The sequence below is a fragment of the Tasmannia lanceolata genome, unplaced genomic scaffold, assembly GCF_043159265.1.
Source record: "Tasmannia lanceolata isolate RefF3 unplaced genomic scaffold, GAP_Taslan_0.1 ptg000002l, whole genome shotgun sequence".
In the NCBI taxonomy this organism is placed as follows: Eukaryota; Viridiplantae; Streptophyta; class Magnoliopsida; order Canellales; family Winteraceae; genus Tasmannia; species Tasmannia lanceolata.
In genome coordinates, this window is record NW_027518679.1 from 2,537,315 (window position 1) to 2,557,180 (window position 19,866).

Below are 19,866 nucleotides of genomic sequence, written 5' to 3' on the forward strand. Positions count from 1 at the left end.
GATGACCCGCATTTTTGCGGGTTAGAATTTAGGTGACCCGCGGGTCACCCGCAAATCTGGAGGATTGTGATTTGACCGCATCAGTTTTTTACGTAATTGTCATAATTGTCTACATTTTATTGGTATTTTAGTGGCATAAGAGAAGTTTGCTAGCAAATTCCTATAAAAAAAGCAGAAGGAAATGTTATCAACACACCATAGGATGATCCAAACCGTCCATTATATGGGCCATAGCCTAAATAGGTTATGCTCCAAAAATCATTTCCATAGGATGATCCTAACCCTCCAATCTGAATGTTAGAGGGTTGATCCTAACCCTCTATAGATCGGAGGGTTAGAATCAACCAATGGAAATAATTTTGGGGCATAACCTATTTAGGCTATGGCCCATCTAATGGACGGTTTGGATAATCCTATGGTGCGGGCCATACCGTACTTTTTATAAAGTGAGGAGTGCCCTCATCAAAAAACAGTAGTGCTGATAACATTCTCAAAATAAAAATAAAAAAAATACGGTAAAAATGCGGGTGCCCGCGGGTTGACCCGACCCGACCCGTGTTTTTGCGGGTTGGGTCACCCGCGGGTTAGTTATGACGGGTAACTAAAACTCAGACCCGTGCCCGCAAATTTGCGGGTGGGTCGGGTCGACCCGCGGGCACGGGTCGCTTTTGCCAGGTCTACCTGTTATATATATGGCAAAGCCCACGACTTCCTCCCAAAAAATATGCAAAAAAAATCTCAGCACAAATCCTTTCCAGATTTTCCTCTCTCTCTCTAAAAATTTCACCTGTGTATTTCAGAACCCGCTTCGAGCGCATCAGTAAGCAACCCTCCGCATGATTTTTTACCTCGCGATAAATGAAAGGTATGGTAAAAAAATCCTTTGGTTTTCCATACAAAGTGTTCGATGAATTTCCTTTGAGAGATTCATCTTTTAACTTCCTTCTGCTCTCCAGCCAAGAAGAATAGCACGATTTATTTGGATTTCCTTCATATACTATTTTTTTTTTCCCTTTATATTTTGATTTTAACTTTGTGTTTTTCTGTTTTGCCGTTTGATTTTTTTCCTGTTAATTAAAGCGTAATATTTTCTTTCATTTTTGTGCCATCATCTTTCAGTCTTCCTATTGCACATTCCCAATCCCTACCAATTATTTATTTCAATCCTGTTTTCTGTATAATGCATTTTAAATAGCTATTGTCATTGTCTAAACCTTCTCCATCTTTCATGGAGTTATAATATTTTATCTATTTATTGCAGATTGGAGAGCTTCTTTTTTGGGAAAATTTTTGTATCGTGATGTCGTGTAATTTGATTTCTCAGATCTTCTTCGACCATGAAGGCGTGATATATCAATTAACACTCATTCTTCCAATAGTTTATGTTTCATCATATCTGCTAGATATTTTATCTAATTTATGTGGTTTTACTAATAAGGTATATCTGATGCATTTCTTTCGTCATGTAAGGTTGCTTTAAGAATGTCACGGAACTAAAATATAAAGTTACTCTTCTTATTTTTTACCAGTAGCATGTGTTCTTTTAATCCTTCACCGAGATTTTTCATGGAGATGTTCTTTTCCCCTCAGTCTCTTTCATCTATATATCCATTTCATTTTCTTTTTTCTTTTCCTCTCGATGTGCTTTCAAGGAAGTTTTTTTCTCTGGTTGAAATTGTTGGGCATACATGTGTATGGTATAACCCTAGTATATGTTCTAATATAAGCCCAATAGGTAATGCATCAGGTGTAGTGGGCTCATATGGGCTGGAGCCCAATAACCTCTTATAACCCTAGTGTATCTATATATATAGGGGCTGGAGGCAACAAACTTGGTATTCCAAACTAGATACCTTGGGTGTAATGCTTCAAGCAACCTCTTGCTTGACCTAATTCCTCTAACAATCTTGAAGCATTACACCCAAGGTATCTATTTGGAATACCAAGTTTGTTGCCTCCAGCCCCTATATATAGAGATACACTAGGGTTAATGACTGGTTAATGGACTCTAGCCCATGTGGGCCCACTACACCGGTAGTAAAGAGCTTTGGGTTTCTGACGAGTTACTCGGATAAATGCCTTTATTATCGTTCTCTGTCGAATAAGGTCACAATTATTTGCTTGTATGTAGATGGCATGTTGATTCTTGCTTCCGATCTTTCTGTAGTGAGTGACGTGAAACTAACCTTGGGTTAAGAATTTGACATGAAAGACCTGGGTGTTGTTGGCACCATTCTTGGTATGAAAGTAAGTTTTAACAGGCAAGGGATTTCCCTTAGCCAAGCCCATTATATTGAAAAACTACTTTCTATATGGGGATACAGTGGGTGCAAACCGATTGAGACACCATTTGGTTATACCAAGAAGCTGATCTCTAATGAAGGAGACACTGTGAATCAGTTAGCTTATTCTCAACTGATTGGTAGTCTCATGTATGCTATGAGTTGCACTAGGCCAGACATAGCCTTTATAGTTGGCATGCTGAGTCGTTTCACTAGTAATCCTGGCCATGATCACTGGGATGCCCTTATGAGGTTGATGAGATACCTTAAGGGTAGTCAATATTATGCTCTTTGTTATGGTGGCCATCCTCCCGTACTGGAAGGATATTCTGATGTATCATGGGGCTCAGAATTAAAAGACAGTAAGTCTACCAGTGGTTATGTGTTTACCCTGGGTGGAGCTGTTGTTGCGTGGAAGTCGAAGAGACAGACTTGCATTACTCTGTCATCTATGGAATCAGACCTTTATGCTCTAGCTTCTGCAGGGGATGAAGCAGAGTGGATAAAGAATCTGATTATGGACATTCCACTAACTCAGTTAAGGATTAATTCCTTAAGTGTGTTCTGTGATAATCAAGCTACAATTACGATTGTGAAGAACTTACTCTTTAATGGTAAGATGAGACATTTTAGGCTAAAACATGCCATGCTGAATTATCTCATTGAACACGGGTTTATCACTTTGATTGATGTGAGATCGAAGGATAATATGGCCGATGCTCTCACAAATGGACTGAACAAAGATCGAATATTCAAAACTGTGGGGGAGATGGGGTTAAAGTCTGTATAGACAGGACTTAACCTATACAGGACTTAACCTACATTCATGTTATTTTGAATTTTTGAATCTCCCTTTTGGCCAAGATAGGCACTTGAGATGTTTTCCTAGATGTCTGTGGTTGTTGTGTGTCATTCCATACATAGATGACATGCCCTTTTTTGGGAAAGATTGTACATTTCATACATAGATGATTCAACTTAACTCAAATTTGGATAAGATGACTGTGACATTCCAAATGGAAACATGAAATGGTTCTTTGCAAAAGAAACTAGTTTGGCCTTGTTCTTTATTAAAATTTGACAATAATGAATGGTTCTTTTCAAAAGAAGTTGTTTAGGTCTTTTTCTTTATTGAAACTTGACAATGATGCTTATGGTGAGAGTGATACTGATACTTTTTCAGCCATTTTGAAATTGTACTAAGTTATTCTTCAGGTAGAACTAGATACTTTCATGTTTTCACAATTTGTTGGATTCATTTTCATGAAACCATATTTGGTAATTCACACGGATTGGCTAAAAAGGAGGAGCTTGTCTTGATTTGAACTTTGATGAGGATAACTTACTTGATGAGTAAATCTTCTAAAGTCATGGAGACTGTGCTTTCATTTCAGTAATTATAGAGTTCACTTGTTTGTGAAACTTTATTTTGGATCTCGATGAGAATCATACCCCATGAATGAATTCCTCTAAGATCAGTAGGGTTAACTTATATGTGAAACTACCTTTGGTTGAGTTTAGATTGTATCTCAAACTCTTGGTTAATCATAAAAGTATTCGTGTTTTCAGTTGGATTACAGATCTTTTATGATATGGTGATGTGGATGATTCAATATTTTGTTTGAACATCACACTATCTATCTATTGGATTGTGCTGTATGTAGAACATAAGGAGGAGATTGTTGGGTATACATGTGTATGGTATAACCCTAGTATATGTTCTAATATAAGCTCAATAGGTAATGCATCAGGTGTAGTTGGCCCATATGGGCTGGAGCCCGTTAACCTCTTATAACCCTAGTATATATATATATATATATATATATATATATATATATATATATATATATATATATATATAGGGGCTGGAGGCAACAAACTTGGTATTCCAAACTAGATACCTTGGGTGTAATGCTTCAAGCAACCTCTTGCTTGACCTAATTCCTCTAACAGAAATTAGTGATTCTCCGAGTGATTCATTTTTCCCATTTTGTATTACATTTGGTTTCTCATTTTGGGATTTGGGTTTTAGGATTTCTGTTTGGCTGTATATTTGGTGGTTTTGATTTTTTTAAATGTGTATCTTTCATGTAGCTTACAAATCGTATCATGTCCAAGTAAGGAATCATCACTTCTATAAAATCACCACTTAATGAGGATAACATGTCAGACAAATGCCAATGAATTACTATGGCTCTGTTTGTTTCAGACTTTGAGAACCAATTGTGAGTCCAAAGCAGATTATTATACTCAAAATTAAATTTGAGTTCAAGAATCAGTTTTGGACTGACATTTGGTTCTCAAAATCCATAACAAACAGGACCTACGTTGAAAAAACGATTTGTTTGTATATTTTGAGCAAAAAACCAGGGTAAAATTTTACACTTGCCTATTCATTTTCTCCCACGCCTTTACAAATCTTCATGATGGAAACTTTATTGAAGCTTCTCCTTTCCCAAATTCAAGAATTTTATTTCAATTTAATATTTAGCAGATATGACTTCCAATTCACAATTCTTTAAGCTGAGAAGCATAAGTAAGCCAATGATTGATAGTTTCAAAAGGTATGTTAATTTGAGATTGTTCTTTTTATCCGATTCATTTGTGTTTATGTTGTTAATTTTTGTGTGCTATTAATTTTTGTGATATTTCTATTTTTATTAGTGTTTTGTGGAGTATTTATGTGGATTATGTGCTTGGGCTTTTGACTTCATTTGAGATGTGCTTATATTTCTTTGCCTCTTTTTCTTTGCTTGGCTTATGTCCGTATTCTTAATTTTAAAGTGATATTTATATTTTTAATAATTGTTCTATGGAGTATTTGTGTGGATTTTTATCCCTCTTTTGATAGATTGAAAATCTGTTTTTTTTTATTTTTTGTCCTTTATTAAAGTATTGCTTCTAAATATGGTGCCTAGATATATTCTTTAGTTTAAGAACTTAGTATCAATTTGTGCCATTCCAAAAAAGAAAAAACATAGTATCAATTAGCCCATCTTTAAATACTGGCAAATTGCTATGTTAATGTCATCCGTGTTAAATGAAATACTTTTCTTTGGCGTTTTTAGTAAAATACAAACAAGCCAGGTGGAAATATCATTTTCATTTTTCATTTATGTTTTTTAAGTTTTAATTTATAAAAACTATGTATTTTCTCCCATGCGACGAAACTGTCCAAATAATTCAATTATTTGGACAAAAGATTCTCAATTTTTTTGTGCCCTAATTTTAAGTGCGCCACATGGCAATCCTGTATCCCGTTAAAAAAGATAACATCCTTCAAAACCTGTAAAACTGCAAAAAAGAAATTCATTCCCGATTTCAATAAAATACGCTGCAGATCTATTGTTTCCCCAAAATAGTCTCTTAACCTTTTACCTTTTCTGAACGTCACCTAGAAAAAGCTTTCAAGGACATATGGGAATGGCCATTTATTGTACTAAAAATTAGCAAGTTGTCTCTCTCTCTCTCTCTCTCTCTCTATAACCATAATTAAGAATGTATCTTTAATTTTTCTTTAATTTTAAAACAGTTTTAGGTCATATTTTTTCCTTGCCCTCGTGCATCGCATAGGTCTGCAACTAGTTTATAATTAATGACCAATCCAAAATGGCCCCAACATATTAAAAAACTATGAGATGACTAATGGCCCCACCATATGCATTGGTCAGATCATATGACACATCCCAGTTGGACCAAAAAGAAAGCTCCTACTTAAAATTATCATAAGGTTCTTGTTGAACAGTAGATGATAAAATCAAATGAAGGACTATTGGGGATGGATAGCTATCCTTGGAGTGGTCTGTCATTTAGATTTGTTCCCCTACCAGTGGAAAATGACTAAATCATTTCTATGGGGGATGGATAGTTATCCTTGGAGGGGTCCTTCGTAGCCGGTTTACAGGTCACGCGAGAAGTACCCCCCAAAAAAAAGGTCACACAGGAAGGGTGCATAGAATATTTAAATCTAAACTCAACCCCATTCCTTCCCTTGCTTGAAAGCGAAAAAAAAAAAAAAAAATTCTAAACAGGCATTTCCTTTTCACTGGTTTTTAGTGATTTTTTATGCTAAATTTACTTCCGTCTACTCAATTTTCTCCCTTCCCCTCCTTCTTATCCACTTTTTTCACAGTTGGGCCCACAAATATTCCATTGAATAGTTTTCATGGTTGCCAAACATGGCCTAGGAATCTCTTTCCATTCCCTTCTATTGCCCTCCTTGCATGCCCATCAACGGATGATCAATGAATGAGTAGCGGTTGGACAATAGCACCCATTGATTTGGGTGTTAACAAATGGTGAGATGTTCTGTAAATTTAGTGGCATCGACCATCTAAAGAGTTAGATGCAAAGGATGGGAAATTGAAATATTGGGAAATATTGGGAGAACCAAGATACGCTTACCTCCTCCCCCATTCCTTCCCTTGCTTGAATTGACTCTAGAGGAAGCTATCCTTGTGCCGAACAACCCCATCTTTATTTGAGAATAATGCACATCTTTTGCGAGGTGGTTTTGTGGTATTTTGTTGTTTTAATAGGTGTCTGTAAGTCAAATCTATACTATCTATATATAGTGGGAGTGCCCATCGACTATGAACAAGGCCCAAGATAATACACCTATTTTACAACATGATATGGAGGTATTTGGTGGCTTTTATAGATGTTTTGGTTACCATGGGAAAAGTTGACGACCATGAATAAGCTTTGAAGACCCTACAAATGTAAATATACATTTATCTATATTAAATAGGGAAATGATATCCCCCAACGTTATTCGTTAATTTTAAAGGCAAAGAAAAACGTCATAGTAGGTGAATATATCCTCAAGCAGTGGACCATTCTCACAGAAACCGCTAAAGGGGGGATTTTATCCATTGGGGGGGGGGGGGGGGGAGGAGGAGTCATTCCCCATTAAATATTGGGAAATGATATCAGCCCAGCCATATTTTGATATTTACAGAAACCCAAGCTGTCTTTTAGTATTTAAAGAGTTGTCGAAAGGTTATTACATTTCCCAAAAAGCTCTCCCCAGCCAATTAAACAAGAAAGGACAACTGGTTTTGTGCAAATATCAAAATATGGTTGTGCTGATAACATTTCCCTAAATATTTTATAAATATAATTTTTTGTAGCTATAAAATATTTAATAAATGTAAAGTTCTCTATAGCTATTAAATGCCTTATAAGTGTAAATTTATATATATCTATTGATACCTAATATAACAAACAACATTGAAGGAATCCATATATTGGGAAATGATATGAGTACCAGCTCAAGTCACAGCTATCCCAAGCTGTGCTCCTAATATTGTTTAATGTGTAAAATTGGAGATATATTTGTCATTTTATCAAAAAGCAATGTTATTAAAAATACCATCATTGAAAAGATGGCAAAATATAGAGCATAGTCTTCTTAGAAACCCCCTTATATTGACATTATGTATACTAGTAAAAACGCACGTGCAACACCCATTTATAAGAGAAAAATAATAGAATTTTCACATCTAAGAATTTATCGTTGTAAAAATTTTGAAACGCACCTCATCGATGTCTCTATACTTCTTCTCAAACTACCATTCTTGAGATGTACCTCACTAATTTGTTCAAAATTAAAATATAAAATACATTCAGCTTAAAGAGGCACTTAGAAACAAGCTAACATTTAAAAAAATGGAAGAATCGAACCCTCATGCATTGGCAAATGATCATATCATTATGGTCACTGGTTTAATTGAAGCTTATGCAAATTTCAGGGCTTTCAACGATCCGACACCATCTCGCCTTTCGCAAACGATCCGAACCCCACGGAGTCCTCGAAGAAGCCGGACTCTGAAGAAGCCAAGACCAACATCCAAAACAACCAACCACTAAAACCAAATGAAGAAGAAGAAGACGATGAAACACCTCGAGATCTCAACAAACCCAATAGTTTGGGCCCGAAAATATCCGTGAGACTAACAACGTTCCAAGTGGATCAATCAAAACCCTAATTTCGCCAATTTCATTGGCCCCGGTAAGCCCCGCGTACTCCTCGTCACTAGATCCTCTCCCAAGGCATGCGAAAACCCTGTAGGCGATCAATATCTTCTGAAATCTATCAAGAACAAGATCTATTATTGTCGGCTTCATGGGATCAAAATCTTATATAACATGGCCCTTCTTGATGCTGAAACGACGGTATTCTAGGCCAAGCTTCCATTGATTTGAAAGCTCCTTCTCTCCCACCCTAAGGTGGAATTCCTCTGGTGGATGGACAATGATGCAGTGTTCACTGATATGGCGTTTGAGCTCCCATGGGATCGGTACAAGAGAGTTTTTTAAGCATGTGAAGAGGGTTTTTAACCTTTTTCTTGCAGAGGAATGCTAACCTCACGGTGCCACTTTGCCGCTTGAATAGAAGCGGGCCACTATTGGTCCACACAAAAGTAAATTCCTAACATGTAAACCCATAAAAAAATGTAATAAATGAGCCCCCGATTCTAATGCGGTGTGTAGCTGTAGACACCCCATTTTGACTGAACCCCAATAACTTTGTTTTGAATAATACTTAGAGTCCCATTTAAGTCTCTTTAAAATTTCGTTGAAGTCAGTCAGTGTTTGCCTAGCGAACGAGCATAGTGTAGTGTCAGATAGTGTAGCAGAAGGTGGGGTGAATTTATTGTAGTAGGTGTGTGCCAATGCTAATTTCCATGTGCTTAATTTGTTAAAGTGAAAGAAGAAAATCTAAGTGCCACCCCTCCTTCCTACCTGAGTCACCCCTTTGTAGGGTAAAGAGTAGCTATAAAATATACTAGAGTGGGCTGCCCAAGAGAAAGAAAGAAGGTAGAAAGTATTTTATGGTGGTTCCTTCCTTGCTCAAAACAGCAGCTAGGATAAAAAAATTAGTCATACATGTGTTAGAGACGTGGCTGTCCCAAGAAAGAAAGATGGGGTTTGATATATCACTTCCCTTTAATAGCTAGCCGATCAATGGCTCTTCAAAAGAGAAAAAGGGGGATTCATTCCAATTAAGGGGGGTGATTAATCAAAAATGGATGTGCCATTACCGGTTTACTGTATATATGATAAGGGAAAAGAGAAAAAGGGGGGGGGGTGCAATTACCAAAGCTAGGGTGTGCTAATAAGAGCACACGCACCTTATCTATAGAAATGTTCGTGAGATGAGAAAGAGGGGGAGGGAATTTTTCTCGATTAGAGATGAGAGGGGAAAGAGGATTTGCAGAGAGGCTTCGAGAGAGGGAGAATGAAGGGATTGGAAGAGAAATTGCAGAGGAGAGCTTGATCTCCACCTCCGATCCGCGGCCTCTTCATCGCCAACACTTCTAAACCCCTTTCTACCCATTTTTCCGATCTGAACTCCATCTTCTTTGGCGACGATCTTTTTTTTTTTCGGCCGTTTCCTATATAGATCTAAGCAGGGAGATCTCATTTTCCAAAAATTCCGAGAGAAAGCCGAGAGGGAAAAGAAAACCTTGTTTGCTGAAACCCTAACCTTTTTCAATTTTTCGATCATACTCTGGTAAAATTCCGGCCTCCTTCTCCGGCGGATCTCCATTTTCTCCGGTGAGCTGGAACTTGCTTTCGTCAAGCTTAGGAATGATCTTCGATTTGTTCATGAAACTCCAAATTGAAACCCTAAAATTCTAGATCTAACCTTTTGCTCAAGATCCCCAAACCTTAGATCCGATTTGTGAAACTCTAGATCCGGAAGTTGCGATTTTAAATCCGGCAGATTTCATTAATTCCGGTCATTTTCAAGCTGAAAACTTCCTCAGTTGTTTCATGCTTGGTTTCATGGATTTATTTCCTCCTTTGTTCTCATCTTCTTCCAAGCTTTTTCTCTTTTTCCACAGAAGCTTTAATCTGTCCCAAAAAGGAAACCTTTCAGCCCGTCACTAAATAACAACCAGTTTTTTTTTAAAAAAAACCCTAAATTTTATATTTACCTTGTTCTTTTCCTCTACTTTCCTTTTCCTTGATCTCCGGTTCTCTGTGGGAATAGCTGGGCTGGCAAAAAAAAAAAAATTTGAATCGGAATAGGCCGGTTCGGTCTTGAATTTGAGAGGATTTTCGCACGAATTTGAAGGGCCGGAACTTGTCTCCAGCGATTCATCGGCCGATCTGAAGTTGGAAAACCTCGTGAAGGGAAATCATTTGCCGGATTCCGGCCGGTGGAAGAGTTCTAAGGCCTGGTTTGTAGGAAGGCCGAGGAGAGCGGTAAAAGAGCTTCTGTTTTCTGGAGGCATCATAAGGTTCCTGATCTCTTCCCCAAATTGTAAAATTTCTGTGATTTCCTCTTCGTAATTGCCGGAATTTCCGGATCCGGCGCTGGAACTTCGCATCGGTTCCATGAAGGATCGAATTGGCAAGTCTGGTAATTTCTTATAGATATGAAAAATCTCATCTCTGTTGGTGATTTGTTCCTAAAATTCAAAGAATTGAAGTAATTGGCGTGAAGAGGCTAAATTCATATCCCTAACCGTGTTTCAGGTAAGCATGATATCTCTTTATTAAATCAAGAGTTTAAAAGAAATTGTAGACATTAAAGTCTGTTTAGATGCTTCTTGTTGTGTATTCTAGCCTAGAACTGCCATGTTTGTGTTATTTGTTATTAGGATAACTCTCTCAATTATCTTGTTTAAATGTTTACACTAGTCAGTGTATTTTGTGTCTTTAGCATTCTTATGCTTAGGTATAAGAGTGTGTGCAGAAATTATTTTTTTGTTTATTTTCTGAGGAGGATAATGGATTGAGCCTTGCATTACATATAAGAATTTTATTCTGTTTAATGCTAATATGTCATTGCTCTTTATATAACCTGTTTATGAATGCTTGTGCTGACATATGATATATGTGTTAATGATTTACAAATGGAAAATGTTAACAGAGCGATGAAGGCGCTAGCCCAAGCCCATCCTTAGGGGACTTGCTCAGTCCAAGTAGCATACCCCTCCTTTGTATAGTAGACTTACCTAGTCTTTTAGACGCCTTTTAGATATTAGACCCCTTCTCATTGCAAGGGCGATGATAGGGATACTTTGAGCCCTCCTTTGTATATAGGAGACTTGCCCAGTCGCATCAGAACCCTTGCTTACGTCATTTGTGTCTCAGAGACAAGCCTTGTCTCATATAGAGAGTTTCCCCTTTAGGAGGCTTACCTAGCCTCATGTTAGAGCCTTCCTTGCTTGGGATCTTAGATTGTTTTCTCTGTTCTTGGGATACTAACTTTCTTGTTGTGGTTCGTCTCTTTGAGGCATTAGTTGCTTGTTCGGGGTTTCCCCTTTAGATTTAGGGCTTTGCCCTAGTTTGTGATTGTACTTGCATATTCCCTTTAAGAGTGAAAACATTTTAAAGATCCAAAAGCATTAGAATATTTTAAAATTCAAAAACATTAGAAATTTGAAACTTAAAAACATTTGAAAATTTTAAAAGTATCAAAAATATTAGAAAAACATTGAAAACCCTTAAATCATTTGGAGTGTTAGGTTTTAGTTAGGAGAGTTCGATTTTCGAACTACGCTGGCTTGATCCTCTTTCACGAGGTACGTAGTGCAGCTTGGAATCCACATCCCAAGTCCAGCCAAACCTTTAAAAATAAATTTGTCAAACCTTCCAAAAATACAAAAACTTCTCCAAAACCTTTTTTCAAAGAGATCTTCCCCTAGAGTTAGGAGTCTGTCCTAGCTGTTTGGGGTGTCTTAGAGTTAGGAGTCTGTCTTGATTTGTATTGATATGGTGCGTCCTATCGTGTGAGTGTCCCTAGAGTTAGGAGGCCTCGAGTCGATCGATTAGACATTTACTCGAACCGATGGCTAGACTAGGAAGCATATAATTAGCCTATGATTTTCATTAGGTTGCACAGCCTAGATTCACATAGGATGTAGGGCCCACCTGCATTAGCTTAAGGCTAATCAACTTGCATTAGTTAGGGCATATAGAGAGTCCTGAAAATTACAATTCACCTGAACTTAAGCAATCGTGCAAAAAGTTTTAAAAATCAGTCGAGTCTAGTGGATCGAGTCTAGGATAGCGGTTCTAGATGGTTAGGCATCGTAGTTTAGAATAAGTCATCGAACTACGTTGACTCCGATTCTTCCCGAGACCGGAATACGTAGAGCAGCTGGGATGGACGGTCATCTTGGTCCGAGTCAAGTTGCATTAGAGTTATGATTTGTCTTGTCCTGTCATATATAGGATTGATTTGTGTTTTATATTTTGATGTGTTTTCTTACTTTCTTGTACTGATATTATACCTTTAGCTGTAGCTTGCATGTGTATGTCCACCAGAACTTAGACACCCATTAGGCATGTCACTCATAACCTAGCTTTGCATAGGTGACACATTTTTTTCATTTCATTTTGTATGCTTATTTCTTTATCCTCAGGAAATGCATGCTTAGGTAGACGATTCCTGATAATTGTTCCTATTTCATATGATTTTTGCTCGAAACTCTTCGAGGTTAATAATAAATGGCATAAGAGACCAAGTGCTTGCACTCGGACGAATTGGGGGTGCTCTTCAGACCTTCCCCATTAGTAATCAGGCACGAACCCATATATATTTTTGGTTATCCATGGTATACAGAGCCTATTTTGTTTGAGGATCCATGGCCGTATACCATGGATGGCGACTCTGAGTTTGTTTAGGTACATTTCGAATCCAGACTTGTTCCCGAATCGAGAGGTATCTCTTTTATATCGCCACTCGTGCTATGCTATGAGGGTGGCATCCATTTCGAGAGTTCCTTGGTAGAGCTCTCCATTCGCGTGGATGATCCAAAGAGGCCGCTGGGTGCTCGTCCCCCACCTCTCTCTCGAATCGGGGTCCACAGGCTGACGACTCTGCTGGGGAGTTCTTGGAATATTGCCTAACTCTTTAAAAATGCCATTTGTTACTAATTTTGAAGAATTTTGGGCTAAAATCATTATAAATGAGAATTTAATCGATTAGAATCCAGGGGCACCAAATAGGTGTTTAAAACAAGGGATTCACACACTGCACGGCATACATCATTTTGTTTTTTATTTTTCTCTTATTTGATTTTATTATTATTGGCTCCATAGGATAGATACAGTACATGCCAGATGGGATGTCTTTACCCTGATGGGATCGTTGTATCTATTTCCAAGCTATGCGCCGATGCTGCAGCCGTAAACACTAGGCGTACTTGTGTTTACAGCAGCCGATGAGCAATGAAGCATACTATGTATAACACTAGGCGTACTTGTGTTATACATGTTAAGTATGGATCACAAGCATAGTACCCGATATATTGAGTCCGGAGCTCTACTTTCATTTTACATGTATTATGTATATGAATATATTTGCTGACTTAGTGAAACCCAATTAGGATCTGCATGTGATTATATATATATTGCATTCATATATGGACGAACATGTGTTGCTTACACTTGTTGAAGCATAGATTTAGGAACCATGTCCTATCCATAGATTATTGTAGCTCACCTTATGTGGCTACAACGCAGTTCTAGTGTACTCACATGTCTGTCTTGAGTCAAGTGTCTTGACTCTGTGGGATTATATTTAGGGCTGATGCCCCTAGTTAGGGTGTATATATGTATATGTACCTATTTATATTGATTATTAGTTTAGGGCTTTCGTATTTAATGAGGGTTCCTTATCTAATTCAAATCAATTATATCAATCCAATTTTTAGATTTAGACCTAGCCTGTGGCTCTTTCTCTGTCACTTTCGTGGCCGTGGTTTATCTTTTGATCCATTGGTTACATTCTACTTGTAAATCCATTGGTTATATTCCACCTGTATATCCATTGGTTAGGATTTACCTTTTTATAGAGATTCTTTGTACAGAAAAATTATTTGCGTGTTCATCTTTCATTCAGATTTTAGATCTGGTCTTTGACCCTACTTTTGTCATTCTTATGGCCATGGTCTATCATATGAGCCATTGATTATCCATTTGATCTATGTTTTCCCGTCCTTCACTTTGTACTCTTGTATCCTACCGTGATCATTAATGGATTGGTTATGTCTTGTCCATCTATCCCATGAGTGCATGATTAATGCTGAGATCACAACCTATTTAGATTAAGGGTGTTTATCGTTCTTGACTCTTTCATACCCAAAAGAAGAGAAGTCATACCCGAAGAAAATTTAAAGGAGTTGATTGAGGATTTTTTTTTAGACCTAGTTTACTTAGATCCTGTCATTATTTTTGACATTTTGACTTGAGGTACCAACAGATATGCTCAAGATTGCTCTTATTTCTATTTGTTCAGAATTCTTATCTCATGACTGTTGATCTAGTGTGTGCGCTTCCAAGTCAAGAGTCTGTATTCAACGAAAGACCATTCCTCCAAAAGACTAACCATGTCCAATCACACTTAATCCAGGTAGTTTATTGCTTTACCCACATTGTCAATATAGTCTTTTGTTGTCCCATTTAACCTAGACCTTGTGGAGTTGCCTTTTTCTGAGATTCCTACTCTGGGATCAAACTCTATAGTTTTCATTATCGAGAAGGAAGGCCTGCTACTCGTAAATTTTCAGTGCTAATCATTTACTTATAAAGAGATAGTCATTGTTCTAAAGTTTGTCTTTTGATGAATAAATGCCAATTCTCAATTCGAAGTTGGCAAGTCAAGTTGTACCACTATTAGTCTTGAGTGTGTTGAGTCCATTAGTCTTTTCATTGAGTCAATGTTTAGTCTTTTTGAAGCTTCTCAGAAAAAAATGTCATGTTTGTCATTGTTGTTCATTCAGAGTCAGTGTTTTGTCCTTTGTTAAATTCAATGTAGAGTCCATTGAGGCACGTCAAAAATCATCATCAATGTACATGAAATTTTCATTGAAATAAACTCTTGAGTCCAGCATTATCGGTATTCTTATGATTCACTCTTAGATCTAATGTTTAAAATAACTAAATACACCTTTCTCGAACGAGAATGCAGACGAAATTCCCCTAAAGATCTGAAAAATGGTCAAACGAGAGAAAGAGCGTCTAGCATAGCCATTTGAAGAAGAAATCGAAGCCATTGATAGTAGCATCGAAATCCAAGACCAGTGTACTTATGTTAACAAGCCTCAAGACCAGAGGCGATCTAAATAGTGTTAATATAGCATGAGGGGTAAGGGTTCACAATTAGATAGTGTTAATATAGCATATAAGGAGTGTACTTATGTTAACAAGCCTCAAGACCAGAGGCGATCTAAATTGGTGGATAATTAAAGGTTCAACCTATTGCAGGTGGTCCTACCCCAATAGATGATCCAAATAAACTTGATTAAATAGGCCACCATTAGGAATTGATGAATAGAAGCTAAAACGTTGAGAACAAATAGCAGAGAATTAGGGCAGCTATCAGATGGTGGGCCAACTGTAGACACCCCATTTTGACCGTGCCCTAAGCCTTTCAATTTTGTGTAAACCCCCATCAAATCAATGAATTAGGGTCACAAACTTCACCCTAAGCTAGGTTAAGGTCCCAGCTAGCTCCCTGCAATATTTCGTCAGAATCCGAGCGCGTTTGCCTAGCGATCGAGCCGAGGCGGTGTCGTAGTGTAAACCAGAAAAGGGGGTGAATTTATCCTGAAGGGGGGCGAGTTTATCCTGGAAATGACGAATCTGGGTCTAAAAGGACGAAGATTGCACGCGCGCGTTTATCAATTTTAGCGCGCCAATCAATCTTGTTGTGCCATTATCCGCAACCTATATTGCCTATAAATACCAAGCTAACTTCCCTTATTTTTTTATCAGGATTTTCTAATCTTTTGGAGAAAGAGAGAGAGAGAGGGAAAAGCTAGAGAGAGAGAGAGTAGATCTCGTCTGATCCAACCCTAATCGTTTCAAACCTTCTTCTCCGGCGAGAAATTTTGAGCTCCGGCCAAGCTCCGATCTACACTTCTTCTTGCTCATTTTACTTTCCAACCCTCATATCTTTCTTTTATTCTCACACAAAACCCTAGATTTGGCATTTGAAGTCTCCAAACCCTTTCTCATTTAACCTGAAACCCTAACTCATTCTCCTACTCTTAATATGTAGATTTAGATAATTTTCATCTTGCTGTAGTTCTTTATTAAATTTTCACCATGAAAATCAGATTTTATTCTCATGATCTGTTCGAATTTCTATGGCCTTATCAAAAAAATTTCACTAATCTGAGGTTTCAGTACTACAAAATTCTTCATGACTTTCATTGTTAGAGAAATCAGTTGTAAGTTTTGAGGTTTGAATGAGGAATTTCATATGAGATCAAGAACAAAGAGAGCAGAGGAGAAGAGCTTTGAACAGGTTTTGAAAATCTGAGTCCAATCTCTTGTATACAACAACAAAGAAGAGAAAATCAGAGAAATTGAGAAAGGAATTCAGGTTCGGAAATACACAGAGAGAAAAAGGAAGGAAATCTTCCTTCATTAGCAAATTGTGCCAGAATCAGAGGAGATCGAGAGATTACGGAGCGAGCAGGGTATGATTTTTCACTTCTTCTTTCCGCAGGGTATGATTTTTCACTTCTTCTTTCCTTTTATTTTTGATCAATGTTTGTGTGATGGTTGGGCCTTTCATTTGGTTTTTCTTGTTTTCTTCTAGCTTCATCCGATCCTCAAACCTAATATCTGCATCTTCAATTCAATTGATTTTAGCTTTTCTCTAGTATTTTGTTTTCTATCTCTAAAAAAAAGAGAACAAGAAAAGTACAGGGGGCATTAAATCATGGTTTTGAGTCTTGATCTTTAGTCAATGTGTTGGGAGTACTTCTAAGGTACTTCAAATCGTTGATACATTTCTTTGCTTATGGTCTGTGTTAATATTTGGTAGTTCGAATGGTTTGGAGTGCCTCCTGATCTTCATTTTCTCATTCATTTTGTTTATTAGGAAATAATAAGAAGAAAAATTTTGAATCAAAGTTATGAGTCATATAGATCGACTGTTTTAAGAATCGTTCAGCTGAGATGTTTTTTTTTTGTTTAATTAATTTGTGGAAGTTGGATTTTGGTTTTTTTGTTTTTTAGCTAGTAGATTGGATTTAATTTATTATAAAGAATAATTAAATAGTTTTAGCTTGTAGTTATTGGGCTCCTGAATTTTCAAAGAAAGCAATTGGTTATTGGTATTGGCATTGTCATGAGTTGATAATTACACCAATTTAGCTTGTCCTCTTCCAATTAGGCTTTCAGAATTTTAGATATCTGTGATATTCTTCAATGATTGTGTTGGTGATGGGAAGTAAAATAAGTTTAATATGAAAACAAGGTGATGCCTATAGCGGTTTATTTGCTTCAGATTCTTAATGATGAGTACTACTTAATGGTTGTACAGATCTAGCTTATCCCTATCAACTGTTCTTATTGGAGACATTTAATAACAGAGGTAGTATTAGATATAGGACACTCGGATATTTGCACTATTAAAGGGCCAAGATGTGTGGTGCAGGCTTTAGGTGTACTGAATATTCATGTGGTTGCTCCCCCGTGTGTTCTATATCTATCATCACACAATAGCATGAGCGTTTCTTGTCATTTTCTTTTTCGGTCAATTGCCCATGGAATATCTTGGGGAGGCAGTAGTATTTTACGTGGTTGATTTAGAATAATTGTTAAGACATGCTGATACCCATGGTGGCTCCTTCACTTGCCATCATTGATGCTATCATGATTTAATAATCACATGGACTCAGTTTGCTTCCTTATCACTTTTAATTGATTTGAAGGAGCCTTCAAGAATTTTGATGGCATTTGAGTATTCTCAAATGATGGCATACAATCTAAGTGTTGTGTGGTATTAAAAGCGAATAGTTTCATTTTTTTTAGTCTTCCTGTGTTTTGAAATTTGCACTACCTCTTCTAATAAGTGAACAAATTATCCCTTTCGGATACTGTTCTTTGGGAAGCTGTAATAATTCCTAATGGGTGTGTAATGATAAGAAAAAAGAGGAGCTAGATGTAGTTATTAAAGGAGACAATGCCCATATTAATTCCCGCGTTTTATAAGTTAGTCATTTAAGTGTCATGCATTAGTTAAGGGCGATGAAGGCGACTTGCTCAGTCTAAGTAGCACTCCCCTCTTTTGTTTAAAAGACTTGCCTAGTCTTTTAGATGTACATTCCTTAAATCTTAGGTCCCCATTCATTGCAAGGGCAATGAAAGAGATATCTTGAGCCCACCTTTTAGGGAGACAAGCTACGTCTCAGCAGATAGTCATACCCATTTAGGGAGACAGGCTATGTCTCATACAGAGAATGTTCTATCCTTTAGAGACAAGCTTTGTCTCATTAGTGAGTCCATTCCTAGGAGACATGTCATGTCTCATTAGCACCTCTCTTAGAATCATTTGTTTAAGAGTCTTTTCCATTAGCATAGGAGTCTGTCTTTAGCTACAGAATCAGTCATTCTTTCAGGAGTCTCTCCTATCATCATAGGGGTTAGGATTCTGTCTAACCTCTCGTCAAGTCATGTGATTTTTTTATCCGCTCTTGCAAGGTATAGGATGTTGTCCAACCCTTGCAAAGTCGTGATTCTGTCATTTTCCCCCCGCAAAGCATAGGATACTGTCCAACCTTTGCGGGATATCAGGAGTCTGTCATACTCTTATGATGATAGGAATTTGTCCTCTTGAGTAAAAAACACTTGAAAATTCAAAAACATCTAAAAACCTAAAATCTCAAAAATCAAGAGTCATTAGGAGTAGTTAGGAAATTCTGTTCCGAACTACGTTGGCTTGATCCCTTTCAACAGGGTACGTAGTGCAGCTTGGGATCTTTATCCCAAGTCCAGCCAAATCTTTAAAAATAAACATTTCAAACTTTTCAAAAATACAAAAATTCTTCAAAACCTTTTCAAAAAGATATTCCCCTAGAGTTAGGATTATGTCCTAGATATATTGGGTGTTTTAGAGTTAGGAATCTGTCCTGTTTGTATTGATATGGTGTGTCCTGTCGTGTGAGTGTCCATAGAGTTAGGAGGCCTCAAGTTGATCGGTTAGACATTTAGTCGAACCGATGGCTAGACTAGGAAGCATATAGTCAGCCCATGGTTTTCTTTAGGATGCACAGCCTAGTTACACATAGGGTATAGGGCCCACCTGTGTAGACACCCCATTTTGACCGGACCCAAATTCGTAGCGTTTGTGTGAAACCTTGTCAAATCAGTGAGTTGGGATCCCAAATTGAACCCTAGGGTAGCTTAAGGTCTCCCGTGGGTCTCCGTAAAATTCCGTCAAGATCCGAGCGTGTTTGCTCAGTGAACGAGCCAAGAGAGTAAGTGCAATGCGGACCATAAGGGAGGTGAAACATCTGAAAAGGGGGTTGTCTGCAAGAGAAGGAGGCGATTATATCACGTTTGTATAAAGGAAAAAGGGGGTTGAATCAGCCTATTCGGAGCCGAGCCAAGTTCGCGCGCTCAACAAATTTTGTGCGCCTATCAATTATGGGAGTGCCAATATCAGAGGCCATTGTTTTAATATATATATATATATATATATATATATATATATGAAAAATCAAAGAAAAAAAAGGGAGAATTCTCATTTTCGTTCCAGAGAGAAAAGGAGCGAGAGATTTTGTTTCATTTTCTTCATTCTCCGATCTAGCTCCGATCATCCGCC